A 14,816-nucleotide genomic window follows, 5' to 3' on the forward strand; every position below is an offset into this window, starting at 1 on the left:
TGACAGTCCTGTTTCTAGAGCTGTTGCGACGACTGGTGAAGTTTCTTTACTGACTGGAGATTTGGGTACCCGTCAAAGAAGATTACCTTCCAAGTTCAATGATTATGTTTTGTCATGAATTTGTAACCAAGACTTTTCAAAGGTTCCTTCAGACTTCCTTTCCAGTTATGTTAACCATTGGTTTTCTCCTCATGTTCATTTATGCGCATTGTTGCTCTTCCTCCATTTTGTTCTTTGTGGGGAGGGAGAAGTTGTAATGGAGAGCTTCTTGTGGAGGCATCCTCGCGCTGGTGACAGACAGAGGATGTCTCGTGTTTTCCTTGCATTGTTCAAACCTGGTTCTACGATCGGGCTCTGAATGATGTGTGACTGGATTCTGTCGACGGTAATCAGTTGGCAGAAATCCTGGTACGCAGCGGGAGTGCTCGGTCATGGGTGCTGTATCGTACCGAAATAAACAATGTCTTACCTTGATGTTTCCTGAAATCTCCTTACTTCAGTGACCAATTATGTGACTTCCCTGAAGAGTTTGGTGTGCACATGTGAATTTGGAGACTTGGCTGATTCAAGTATCAGAGACCAACTTGTGCGTTGCACCAATGACACTAGAGTTCAAGAGAAACTTTTAACAAAAAATCCCACTTTAAAGGAGGCAATAGACATTGTAGATGGAATGGAACACACCTCTGGCTGGGTTAAGAAAATGGGAAACACACTTCCCACTACTGTTGAGTGAGTAACCAGTTCAGGATCAGGGAAGGAAACTAATAAGACCATAAGAAACATGAGGACTATAGAAAAACTTGCTCACAAAATCACTGGGACCAAAGCGCTGGTCCAAGGAAGGGACACCAAATTTAAGTGCTTCAAGTGTGGTAGTTTCAACCATTTGCCTAATAGTCCCAATTGCTATGAACGCAGAACGGTTTGTCAGAATTATGGTAAGAGTGGGCATTACACCAGTGTGTGTAAAAACAACAAGGTACATGAGGTGTATGAAGGTGAGGAAGAGGAACAAAGAGTTATTCCACAAGTGTCTCTTCCGACTGGAAGTATAAATAATGTGGAAGGTGAAGTTGATAGTGGGCAAGTCAGAATGCCAGAATCTGTTATTACCATTGGTAGGAAAGAATTCGTTTTTCCTGCTGATTGTGGATCTCCATTTACTCTAACTGGAGACGAGAATTTGTAGAAAATCTATAGGAAAGAAGGTTCAAATTGTTGCCACTTGATATCAAATAGGCCTTGGCGGTGAACTTCGCTCCGTTCGCTGAGTTTTCTGCACTCCGCGGAGCTCACGGAGTGCAGAAAACTCTGCTTTGCTACATGCAGCGGAGGTTTTTCTCCCGCTCAGGTAGAATTACCAACACAAACTGCAGTTTGCACTGCACTCTGCCACTCGCGGAACTTCGATGAGTTTTTTTGTAACTTCGCAGAGTTCTGTGTAGCAAAACTCTGCGAACTACTCCCAAGCCTAATATCAAACCAGTGTTATCAAAAGACAATGGTCCTGAACCTATGGATTTCAAACCTTAAATATTTTAGTAACTTTTCATTTACTTCCAAGGAGCACCCACAACACAGTATGCTCTGTACCAAAAAATTTTAGTACCACAAGATTAACATAAAGCCACGGTTAGGAGAAAACATTTTAATTTCGTTCTCCATTTCTTACAACAAACATTTTTATAGAAAATATTTTTATATACATCATCAAAAAATTGAATCAATAAAAACAGAGTGGTTGCCTAAACGAAGAAAAGGAGTGCAAGATAGGCCGTGCTCAAGAAAGTGAAGTGAGTGATCCGAAAGACGAGATCATAGAGGTGCTCAAAAAATCATAATATTAAACACAACAATATCCAACATGTATATTGTATTTTGAAACCTGGCCAAATAATACGGTCAAACAAACATGTTATTGCAACTAGGCATATCAGTCCTAGAGTTATTTAGCACTATATACAATATTGGTTGGTCCAAGGTTTACTACAAATGACGTCGACGTTTCGACTCGTCTTATGCCCATAACCCTAAAAAGATTGATAGAGAGAATTACTAACCGTGGGACCACGGTTAGTAATTCTCTCTATCAATCTTTTTAGGGTTATCCTTATCCCTTGGTTGCCTTTGTATTTTCTTCGTCCTGATGAAGACTCGCACTCCCCAGGTTCAAATCTCCGTATGGGCATAAGACGAGTCGAAACGTCGACGTCATTTGTAGTAAACCTTGGACCAACCAATATTGTATTTAGTGCTAAATAACTCTAGGACTGATATGCCTAGTTGCAATAACATGTTTGTTTGACCGTATTATTTGGCCAGGTTTCAAAATACAATATACATGTTGGATATTGTTGTGTTTAATATTATGATTTTTTGAGCACCTCTATGATCTCGTCTTTCGGATCACTCACTTCACTTTCTTGAGCACGGCCTATCTTGCACTCCTTTTCTTCGTTTAGGCAACCACTCTGTTTTTATTGATTCAATTTTTTGATGATGTATATAAAAATATTTTCTATAAAAATGTTTGTTGTAAGAAATGGAGAACGAAATTAAAATGTTTTCTCCTAACCGTGGCTTTATGTTAATCTTGTGGTACTAAAATTTTTTGGTACAGAGCATACTGTGTTGTGGGTGCTCCTTGGAAGTAAATGAAAAGTTACTAAAATATTTAAGGTTTGAAATCCATAGGTTCAGGACCATTGTCTTTTGATAACATTGTATACCCAGGTCCATGCCTTAGGGTTACCCCATTTTTTCTTAATGGTTAATATCAAACCAGGGCGTTATGGGTGAGCAACTATAGATTTGATTGGATACACTGTGATGAGTATCAACTTCAAGGGGAGAGAGAAACCTGGCCAAGCGGAAAGACAATCTTTTGGGCAGGGGTCACCAAAGAGATTTGGAGATCATACTAAATCCAAATTCAAAAGAACAATCCTTCTGTTTGCCATGAAGGAAGGCAGTTCACCTGCGATTGTAGAGTTTCAGGATGTGTTCAGGGATGAGTTGGGTCTCCTCAAGGAAATCAACACAAGATTATTCTTAAAGAATATGCTAAGCCTGTGGTCCACAAGATGAGAAGGATGCCCAATGTTGAAACCGCTCCAGGAAATGGATAGATTACTGTTCTTGGGGGTGATAGAGGAAATTGAGTCCTTGGAGTGGCTAGTTCAATTGTTTTGGCCCCTCAGGATGATGGAAATAAAATCAGAATGTGTTTGGCTTGAGAGACCTAAAATCAAAATATCTAAGTGGATCACCAGCCTCTACCCAATATAGCGGAATCCTTATCTCTGCTCAAAGATGCTGGTGTGTTCAGTGTGATGGATCTGTCAGCTGCCCACCATCAAGTGCAGGTGCATGAGGTCTCAAAGGGACTACCATCTTTTGTGACACCGCTTGGGGCTTTCAGATTCGTGAGGCTGCCTTTTGGGTTGGCCTCAGCGAGTTTACAACAGCTAATAAAAACAGTGCTTAAGGGGATTGATTCTGTGACGTTTTTCCTAGATGATATCTTAGGATATGGGAAGGACACACCGAGTCATGACTGGGTATTGAGGTAGGTGTTGACAAGATTTAGAGCCAGTTGTCTCACCCTCAAGAGAGAAAAGTGTAGATTTTGGGTGGGTTCTGTCTCTTACCTAGCACACCTAATCTCAGGAAGTGGGATAAGTCCTAAGTTGGAGTTGGTAAAATCCTGCCAATAAGGATCAAGTCACATCGTTTATGGGTCTAGCAGAGTATTACGCCAAGTTTATTCCCAACTTTGCCAGTGTCATTTAACCGATTGGACTGCTCCTCAAAAAGGGGGCTATTATTGACCGGTCCGAGGATTGTGTAAGGGCGTGTGAGGTAGCAAAGGAAAACATAGGCAAAATGCCAATGTTGGGGCATTTTGACACTTCTAAGAAGACCTACCTTACAATTGATGCGAGTGCGAAAGGTTTCAATGCTGTGTTATACCTTGTGGTGAATGAAGAGGAGAAAGTGGATGCTTTTGACTCTCATTCCCTGCGTGGAGCAGAGGAGAGCTACTCCATTGTGTAATGGGAAGCTGTGGCCAATGTATGATGGACAGCGCACCATTTCAAGTTTTTCTTGTGGGGCTTACCCTTTGTACTAAGGACAGACCACAAGCCTTTGGTTCAGTTATTTTGAAGCAGGAATATTGACAGTACCACACGAAGCACCAAGAGATGGATGGAAAGTTTGATTGAGTTTAATTGCCGTGTAAAATACCTTGAGGAGCTAGGAACATACCAGCGGATTGTCTATCCAGATTACCAGTGGAGAGGGATTGGGGACTGGATGTGGTTGATCACAAGATCATGTGGGTCAAGTAGACAGCTATTAATAAAACAGAGTGGTAGATGGAAGCTGAAAGAGATGGAGTTAGGAAGCAGGTCTTGCAGTATGTGATGATGGGTTGGCCTGATCTCCGGAGCAACACTGAGGAGGTCAAACCATTCTGGGGAGTCAAGGATGAGTTGTGCATTCTCGATGGGGAGTTGTACCATGGTAAGCGCATAATTCCACCGCCAAGCTTGTTGGGGAAAATAGTCAATTTGGCTCATGAAGAGCATCTTGGTAGGAATTTAGCTAAGTCCAGGATAAGAGAATGTTTTTGATGGCCTAGGGTGGACAGACAAGTTGAAAGTGTGGTCAGGGACTGTTTACAGTGTGCGGGGAGTGATAACGCCAGATCTGTTAGAACTGTTGCTCTATCTCCTGTTGAGGTTCTATCTGAACCCTAGAAAAAGTTTGGGTTGGATACAGTGGGCCCAATTGAGTTGCTACCCTCTTCAGAAAGATTTGTCTTGGTCCTGGTGGACTACACCTCTAAATGGGTTACAGCAAGTTGTGTGAGTTCTGTCACTACAAGGCATGTAATTGAGTTTTTGCGAGAAGTGTTTGCTCACGGAAGGTGTGCCCAAGACCATCTTTACGGACAATGGGGTGTAACTTGTATCACTTGAAATGAGGGAGTGCTGGCAGGATCTTGCCTTTAAGCACTACCGAACAGCTTTATATCCTCCCCAGACAAATAGCTTGGTGGAGAGCATGAACCACTTAGTCAATGCTTGTGCTCAGACTGCGGTGGAAAAGGGTGTCCCTTTTAAGGCGGTGCTCCAGGGTAAACTCTAGGCACACCGAAATGCTCCCAATTTCGTCACTAAGGTGTCCTCTTTTTTGTGCCTAAAGGGCTGTTAGCGGGTAGTAAATTGAACCCTTCATGTTTGGATTTCCAGAAACTGTCCCAGACTGTTAGACTACACTAGCAGAATTACAAGGGGCAATTTGAAGACAGACATAGTGTGCGTGCTTGTGAGTGGAGTGTGGGGGATGTGGGTTTTCAGTAAAAGCCCAGTTTGGTCTCCCAAAGGAAGATCTAAATTCCTGCGTTCGAGACGCATAATTCAAGTAAAGAGTAATGTGATGGTGGTGGATGATGGCAGTGTGCGTTGTATGTCTCGTTTAGCGAGAAGCGGAGCAAGGTGTACATCTGATGAGAATTGCAGCTAGTGGCAATAAAGGGGACGATGTTGATGATGATCATAAGGGCATAGTGGATGTTTGCAGTAGACCATAGCAAAGTGGCATTCACTGTAGCCACCATCCTCACAAGACACTGAGCATATGGATGACTATGTTTAACTGTCTATGTTACCATTGGTATTATGCATGGTTTGGCGCCCAATGTAAACTAACATGCATCATCGGTTTGCCCTGAGTACTCACATCACTTTGACTTTTCTCATTCTTATGCTGGTACCTAAGTATTTTTCTCATATTTCTCTCATACCTGAGTTATTTTCCTTCGCATAAGTGGGTACAGTTATTCTGCCTTATGTTATTGTTACATTTGTTACCTTATGTTCTTTTCTGTGCATTTTGGTATTAGTTCAAGGTTACACGAATTGTCAATTCTTTTTATATGTGAAAAGGGGACATGTGTTGTAACTTGCTTACTGCTGTGTGAAACCATGGCACTGAAATATTCCATGTGATGTCATGAGCTGCCATGGTTACATGAGATAGAACGGTGGGGAGTTGGAGACTCGCTGTTGAGGGGAGAGGAGCTGACGGGGCTGTACTGCACAGGCTGGTGGATTAAGAAGCCTTTAAATGGTAACAGTGTCCAGAGTACGTCTCCGCAGAACCACCTAATGAAGGACACCTGAAATGCACTGAATATAATATATAAATATGAACACATGAGGATAACTAAGCAATATCATGATTGTGATGCAACACATCTAGATAACGCAGGTCATAATCAAAAAGCACTGAAGAAATAAAATAATTCCAATTGAAAGAAAATCTTGGAATACAGTTTGTAGCAGGATTGGGCAAATACCAGCGCATTTGAAGGACTACTTATCTGCTGATTATATGTTGTTACATACAGTAAAGTATGCGCATGCCACTCTGGTTGTTGTCAGAGTCAGGCACTTTTGAATGCTTTTTGCATGCATTTACCTTGCTGCTGACAAATTGTTGAAGAATTAGAAGGATATGGTTGGTAATGCATCATTGGGATGTGTAAATACTTGTCCTTTCATTTGCATTCTGCCACTCAGGTATTGTATTTAGGCATTTGTATAGCTCTTACTTAATGTGGGGAGTGTAGTTGAAAGAGCAGTGTCTTAGTTTTGAGCCTAAATGCAAAGATTTTTGTATCACAAAGCTATGCTCTTATCTTGTTTTAGAACACATGGCTTAGCAGTGTGGTGGATGAGGTGCATGAGAGATAGATGGTCATTTTATGGATTGTGGTGTGCTTGCATTGTGATTGGGCTGGCAGGCCCCATTGTAATGTTTATTAGTTTGTAAGCTGAATCCACATTTACATGCTAACAGGGGCAAGAGGTTGCCCCCTTTGAGTTGTTATGAATCTGAGGGAGGAGCGGGTCTAGTGATCAATGCTGCCAGAATAGACATGGTTACAGCCAACCTTTCTGTGGTGGTAGTTTCTCATCTACAAGTTCACAATTAATTATCAGAACATGTAAGTAGTTTGAACCTGCAGGTGTGTCCTATGCTGGAGTCCTCCAGTGGCCAGCAGTGTCGAGCAGATATCTTTAGCTACATCATGGCCGTCCAGTATCAAGTGGATAGTGGACTGGCTAATTACATCTAATCAAATAGGGGAACCCCAGATTGCATAGGTGGAGGTGGTGAGTCCTTGTAGCAACTCGATAGTTGGGGAGGACTATGTGCATCTAGATCAGATAGTGCATCTTGCAGATTTCATTTTTGGAAGAGAATACAATGCTCCAATGTGCTAATCAGGCCTAGAAGTAATTTTTATTTCGCCAGCGTAATCTAGCACAATTTCCAACATTTCACCGAATGCTTTTTATGCGAAATTCCGGAAATTAGGTCATGTGGCATAGTTTCAAATCTGTTCGGGTAAAAATCCTATCCCTGGAGCACAGCAAGAATACGAATGAACAGAACAAAAGCGGCTTCTTTTCACAGCACTTGCGTTTTAGTGCTTTTTTAAGGAAGTATTGTGCCCAAAATGGACGCAAGGAGCATTTCATGCAAAAATATAACAGAAAATCACAGAATTACATATTTCGCAATTTTGCATAATTTTTCCAAAAGTATGCATACTTGCAAAAAAAGGATATTCCACGAATTTCACATACGTTTAATGCTAACCTATAGAATAACGACACATTTTGTTTGAACTACAACTGTAGGTTTAATGGTTATTTTCTACGGCAGAGACTGAGCTAATTAAAGTGACTGGAACTTTGTTTGCCTAGCTGGAGATAGCCAGTGAAGGGTCTGTAATCACAACTCTTACATGTTCCGTGGGGTGTAGGTGTAAGGTAAGTATTGCTACACCATTCTGGAAAGTTGCAACTCACCTACCAGGAGGCAAGAGGGAGGCCACTAGTTGTGGGCTGCTTTGAGCTCACTATTCTCACTATTTTTAATTGCTTTCCTAGCAGACGTATCTTGCTCAAGCAGCCACTCAAACCAGGTCACTGTGAGTTTGTTTTGTATTGTTTCTTTTAATGAATATTGCTCCCTGAATTTTCCCCATATATAAAAAGGGCAATTTGTATTGATAGCCACCTTCCACTGTTCTGGGTTTAACCTCTTCTGGACAAAAAGTGTCTCCAAGGGCAGAAAGTTATTTATCTTATCCATCAAATTAACACTTATTTTACTTATGTTTTTGCTATTTTACTTACATTATTTTCAATACCCCTTAAGGTCTGGATAATTAATCAACTATTAAGGTCCAGCCCAGACGAAGGCAACATTTTCCCCCAGTTTATTTTATTCATTTTCAATTCAATGCAAAATACATTACTTTATAATACACAATAAGTGCATGCTGTGTATAATATTGGCAGTTTAGGCTGGACTGTTCCGATGAGGCACAGGGTCAAGACTGATTTGCATATGGCCATATCTGAACTGGGGTGGCTTGGTGAGCAAAATAACGATGGATTAAACCCAGATCTGTGACTGGGGGTGAATGTTTTGCCATTGTGCAACATTCCGTCCACTGTCTTGTGTGTTTTCCTGTTCACCCTATGTGGGAAGGGTATGCCCAGACGTGGGTCCCGTGCTCACTAAGACACTGGAGTCAAGCTATCCTGGCTGAAGACGGCTGATAGCCAGAAACCGGTCCTATGATGCTTGTTTACGGTCCAGGGAAGACATGGCTTGGCAGTTCGGGCTGGACTGTTCCCAAGAGGCACAGGGTCAAGACTGATTTGCATATGGGCATGTCTGAACTGGGGTGGCTTGGTGAGCAAAATAACAATGGATTAAACCCAGATCTGTGACTGGGGGTGAATGTTTTACCATTGTGTAACATTCCGTCCATCATCTTGTGTGTTTTGCTGTTCACCCTATGTGGGAAGGGTATGCCCAGACGTGGGTCTGGTGCTCACTAAAGTCAAGCTATCCTGGCTGAAGACGGCTGATAGCCAGAAACTGGTCTTAGGATGCTTGTTTCCGGTCCAGGGAAGACCTGGCTTGGCAGTTCGGGCTGGACTGTTCCCATGAGGCACAGGGTCAAGACTGATTTGCATATGGCCATGTCTGTACTGGGGTGGCTTGGTGAGCAAAATAACGATGGATTAAACCCAGATCTGTTACTGGGGGTGAATGTTTTGCCATTGTGCAACATTCCATCCATCATCTTGTGTGTTTTGCTGTTCACCCTATGTGGGAAGGGTTTGCCCAGACGTGGGTCCGGTGCTCACTAAAGTCAAGCTATCCTGGCTGAAGACGGCTGATAGCCAGAAACTGGTCCTAGGATGCTTGTTTCCGGTCCAGGGAAGACATGGCTTGGCAGTTCGGGCTGGACTGTTCCCATGAGACACAGGGTCAAGACTGATTTGCATATGGCCATGTCTGAACTGGGGTGGCTTAGTGAGCAAAATAACGATGGATTACAGCCAGATCTGTGACTGGGAGTAAATGTTTTGCCATTGTGCAACATTCCGTCCATCATCTTGTGTGTTTTGCTGTTCACCCTATGTGGGAAGGGTATGCCCAGAAGTGGGTCCTGTGCTCACTAAGCCACTAGAGTCAAGCTATCCTGGATGAAGACGGCTGATAGCCAGAAACTGGTCCTAGGATGTTTATTTCTGGTCCAGGGAAGACATGGCTTGGCAGTTCGGGCTGGACTGTTCCCATGAGACACAGGGTCAAGACTGATTTGCATATGGCCATGTCTGAACTGGGGTGGCTTAGTGAGCAAAATAACGATGGATTAAACCCAGATCTGTGACTGGGGTTGAATGTTTTGCCATTGTGCAACATTCCGTCCATCATCTTGTGTGTTTTGCTCTGTATAATATTACATCATACCCAACAGTACCCATTGAATAACAACATTATACAGTATATTTGTGAAAAATGCCTGGATCAGTCATGTATTCTACATAGATTAATCATAATGTTAAGTGATAGTATATTTAGAAAATGCCCCTTTCTAATGTGGTTTGTTATTTGTTCTGTACCTGTTCAATAAAATAATACAACCAATGAACCAATCAACCAAACTATAGTCAAACTCGGCTGGCTTTAATTATGTACTTAGGATAACCTACATCATAATATAATTTACCTTATAACTTGTGATGTGTTGATGTCAATCCAATTATATTGTAACTCAGTGGTTCTCAAACTTTTTAGAACCATAACCCAAATTTTAGAACAACAAGCTTTCACGACTCACCAGGCTGTAATGGACACAAGTCGGGTGATTTTTTTTAACACAATTAAATCATTGTGCTTTTGTGCACTGCCATTTACAGACAGCACATTTTCCTTCGAAATGGCCACAATATTTGCACAGACATACCGTTTTACTTATAAAACTAAACTGCACATGAATGATAACGTGTGGAAATTGGGGTTTAGTGAATATTTATCATTTGCAGATCACCAAGTAAAAGTGTCTTGTTTTGTTGCTATTAAAATCTTTGTTTCCGTCACACTTCAAAATGACAAAAAAGTTTTTTTGCTTTCCTAACTGCTGAATGTGTACTGTTCATTTACAGATATTTGCATTTTGATGTGTTACAATAAAATAACATCCTTCAGCCTTCCTTTCACACATTGTACCTCAGCAAAACTGTCACATATTTCACTTTTTTTTGTCTGACTCCAAAGTGAGAGGAGTTTGTAAACAGAAATCCCCATGTTATGAATAGATCGGTCAGAAGACATATGGCCTTAATATGAGTAGCCACGGTGGCAGTACGGGCAACGCCGCATCGGCGGTCCGACTGCCCCTGTACGACTTGGGTGGTCGAGCCGCTTGGCACCATCGCAATCGTCAGGGATCAGAGATCACTGGTGGTGTTGCTACGAACTTGAGGCTACAATATGTTTGGCGGGGCTGCTGCGTCCCCGCCAAACATTATACGAATTTCCTCTCCACCACGGTTTTAATGGCCGTGAGCCCACTATGAAAAAAGTGGTGGAGGAAAACAAAGGGGGCTCTGGGGCCAGGAGATGCATGCAGGGGGGCACAATTTGTGCCCCCGTCTGCATGCACACCCAGGTCCTGCAGGGCATGAACTTGATAGTCTATGCCCGCAGGAACCTTCAAAGATCTTTCCCATTCCGGTCCCTCTTATGGCTCTCCTATGAGCCTTTAAACAGGCACTGCCATCGGCCAGCCGCCGCAGGACCACCCAACCTGTATTCCAGTCGGAATCCGGAGGGCATCCTAATTATGGCTTTAGAGGTGAGGGAGTGGGGTGCTGGCGTGGGTGCCCGCTCGTGCACCACCAAAGTCATAATAAGGCCCTCAGGCTAACAGCTGTCATTTGAGATGTCATGTCTGATGTAATATGTGAGGTCATGTAGTTAGCTCAGGTAAGTATAACTGCTGAATTTCACTGGTTTTGTACAATCAAAATCTGAGCCAAACTATCATGTCCCTGTAACCTTTGTTTTTTTCAGTGAATTTCTAAGGTTTTTAAATTCTATTTCTTAACTATAATGTCCCTGTTACCTTTGTTTTTTTCAGTGATTTTCTATGTATTTTTGAATTTTATTGCGTAACTATAACATCCCTGTAACCTTTGGTTTTTAACTAGCTTTGTAAGGTTTTTAAATTTTTTATTTCCTAACTATAATCATTAACCTTTGACACTAGGGGCCCCATTAGGATGACGGGCGGACATTGTCCGCCCGCCACCCTATCGGAGAACGGGACCGCCCGCCATAAGGGCGGAGGTCCCGTGGGGGGAATTAGGATGTGCCCGCCACAGTGGCGGGCACATCCTGTAGCTTTAGCATTGTGGCGGGACATGCTTTTACGCATTTGCAGATGCAAACCGGCAGGCACCGCGCGGTGCCTGCCGCTTTGCATATGCAAATGTGGGGGGGTACCATAGGTACCCCACCTGTCCTCCCCCACCTCTGCCTACATCAGGGGGGCCCGCAGGGGGCCCCCGCAGCAAACACCGCCTGCCTTTCCATGGCGGCATTGCCGCCGCGGAAAGGCACCTATAGCTCAGCATCGTAATATGTCTGGCAGTGTCCATTGGACACCGCCACCATATTATTCCCTTTCCGCCGCGGTCGCAAGGCGACCGGGGTGGAAAAGTGGCGGACGGTCTTTCCGTCCGCCGTGGTCCCCCCCGCCATACTAATATGGCGGGGGGGGGAATCTAGGTAAGGGTGTCGGGCGGATTGCCTCTGCATGCATGTATATGTATATATATACATATATATATACATACACATATATATATATATACAGCACTGGTTTGTGCTGTGCTCAACAAATCCCCTGTTGCCACAAAGCGTTTCACGAACTGCGAGGACTGGTTTGTGCTGTGCTCAATAAATCCCCCGTTGGTATCCGGAGCTGTGTCCTGCTTGTTTTCAGTGGAGAGAAGCAGTGGTATGGATCTATAATGCCGGTTTGCTGATACCGGCTTAAGGACACACCCTCTCGTTCTGGTGCTCCGCATTCACTCAGCAAATCTTTCGGTGTCAGTACTAACAGTGCTAAAATGCGGCGCCCCCCCAAACAACTAGTCATTGCCAAATTGGCGGTTATTTGAGTGCGGGGAGAGAGTAGGCAGTATGCATGCTGCCTGATAAGGATACCAGCAGAGGTAGAGCGGGACGATTCTATCAGGACATTGTCTGCGAGTGCTGTGCCCAGCGCCCTGAACTTGGGGCATCACTTGGTGTTTTGGGTCTGCTTCACTGTATGCTGGACCCAGTTGGACCACAGCACCCAGCATGCACTTTGCCCTGATCCACAACCATACCGGCGCAAGGAGGAGGAGCCGGGAGACTGCCTTAAGGGAGGGGTCTCTGAGTCCAGGGATGTGACCACCAGCCTGTGAGACCGGCACTGATGACGGCCGAAATCGGCTAGAAACGCGTCTGCCACAAAGCGTTTCACGGACTGCGAGGACTGGTTTGTGCTGTGCTCAACAAATCCCCTGTTGCCACAAAGCGTTTCACGAACTGCGAGGACTGGTTTGTGCTGTGCTCAATAAATCCCCTGTTGGTATCCGGAGCTGTGTCCTGCTTGTTTTCAGTGGAGAGAAGCAGTGGTATGGATCTATAATGCCGGTTTGCTGATACCGGCTTAAGGACACACCCTCTCGTTCTGGTGCTCCGCATTCACTCAGCAAATCTTTCGGTGTCAGTACTAACAGTGCTAAAATGCGGCGCCCCCCCAAACAACTAGTCATTGCCAAATTGGCGGTTATTTGAGTGCGGGGAGAGAGTAGGCAGTATGCATGCTGCCTGATAAGGATACCAGCAGAGGTAGAGCGGGACGATTCTATCAGGACATTGTCTGCGAGTGCTGTGCCCAGCGCCCTGAACTTGGGGCATCACTTGGTGTTTTGGGTCTGCTTCACTGTATGCTGGACCCAGTTGGACCACAGCACCCAGCATGCACTTTGCCCTGATCCACAACCATACCGGCGCAAGGAGGAGGAGCCGGGAGACTGCCTTAAGGGAGGGGTCTCTGAGTCCAGGGATGTGACCACCAGCCTGTGAGACCGGCACTGATGACGGCCGAAATCGGCTAGAAACGTGTCTGCCACAAAGCGTTTCACGGACTGCGAGGACTGGTTTGTGCTGTGCTCAACAAATCCCCTGTTGCCACAAAGCGTTTCACGAACTGCGAGGACTGGTTTGTGCTGTGCTCAATAAATCCCCTGTTGGTATCCGGAGCTGTGTCCTGCTTGTTTTCAGTGGAGAGAAGCAGTGGTATGGATCTATAATGCCGGTTTGCTGATACCGGCTTAAGGACACACCCTCTCGTTCTGGTGTTCCGCATTCACTCAGCAAATCTTTCGGTGTCAGTACTAACAGTGCTAAAATGCGGCGCCCCCCCAAACACCTAGTCATTGACAAATTGGCGGTTATTTGAGTGCGGGGAGAGAGTAGGCAGTATGCATGCTGCCTGATAAGGATAGCAGCAGAGGTAGAGCGGGACGATTCTATCAGGACATTGTCTGCGAGTGCTGTGCCCAGCGCCCTGAACTTGGGGCATCACTTGGTGTTTTGGGTCTGCTTCACTGTATGCTGGACCCAGTTGGACCACAGCACCCAGCATGCACTTTGCCCTGATCCACAACCATACCGGCGCAAGGAGGAGGAGCCGGGAGACTGCCTTAAGGGAGGGGTCTCTGAGTCCAGGGATGTGACCACCAGCCTGTGAGACCGGCACTGATGACGGCCGAAATCGGCTAGAAACGCGTCTGCCACAAAGCATTTCACGGACTGCGAGGACTGGTTTGTGCTGTGCTCAACAAATCCCCTGTTGCCACAAAGCGTTTCACGAACTGCGAGGACTGGTTTGTGCTGTGCTCAATAAATCCCCTGTTGGTATCCGGAGCTGTGTCCTGCTTGTTTTCAGTGGAGAGAAGCAGTGGTATGGATCTATAATGCCGGTTTGCTGATACCGGCTTAAGGACACACCCTCTCGTTCTGGTGCTCCGCATTCACTCAGCAAATCTTTCGGTGTCAGTACTAACAGTGCTAAAATGCGGCGCCCCCCCAAACAACTAGTCATTGCCAAATTGGCGGTTATTTGAGTGCGGGGAGAGAGTAGGCAGTATGCATGCTGCCTGATAAGGATACCAGCAGAGGTAGAGCGGGACGATTCTATCAGGACATTGTCTGCGAGTGCTGTGCCCAGCGCCCTGAACTTGGGGCATCACTTGGTGTTTTGGGTCTGCTTCACTGTATGCTGGACCCAGTTGGACCACAGCACCCAGCATGCACTTTGCCCTGATCCACAACCATACCGGCGCAAGGAGGAGGAGCCGGGAGAC

Source organism: Lissotriton helveticus, chromosome 3_1 (genome assembly GCF_964261635.1).
Source record: "Lissotriton helveticus chromosome 3_1, aLisHel1.1, whole genome shotgun sequence".
In the NCBI taxonomy this organism is placed as follows: Eukaryota; Metazoa; Chordata; class Amphibia; order Caudata; family Salamandridae; genus Lissotriton; species Lissotriton helveticus.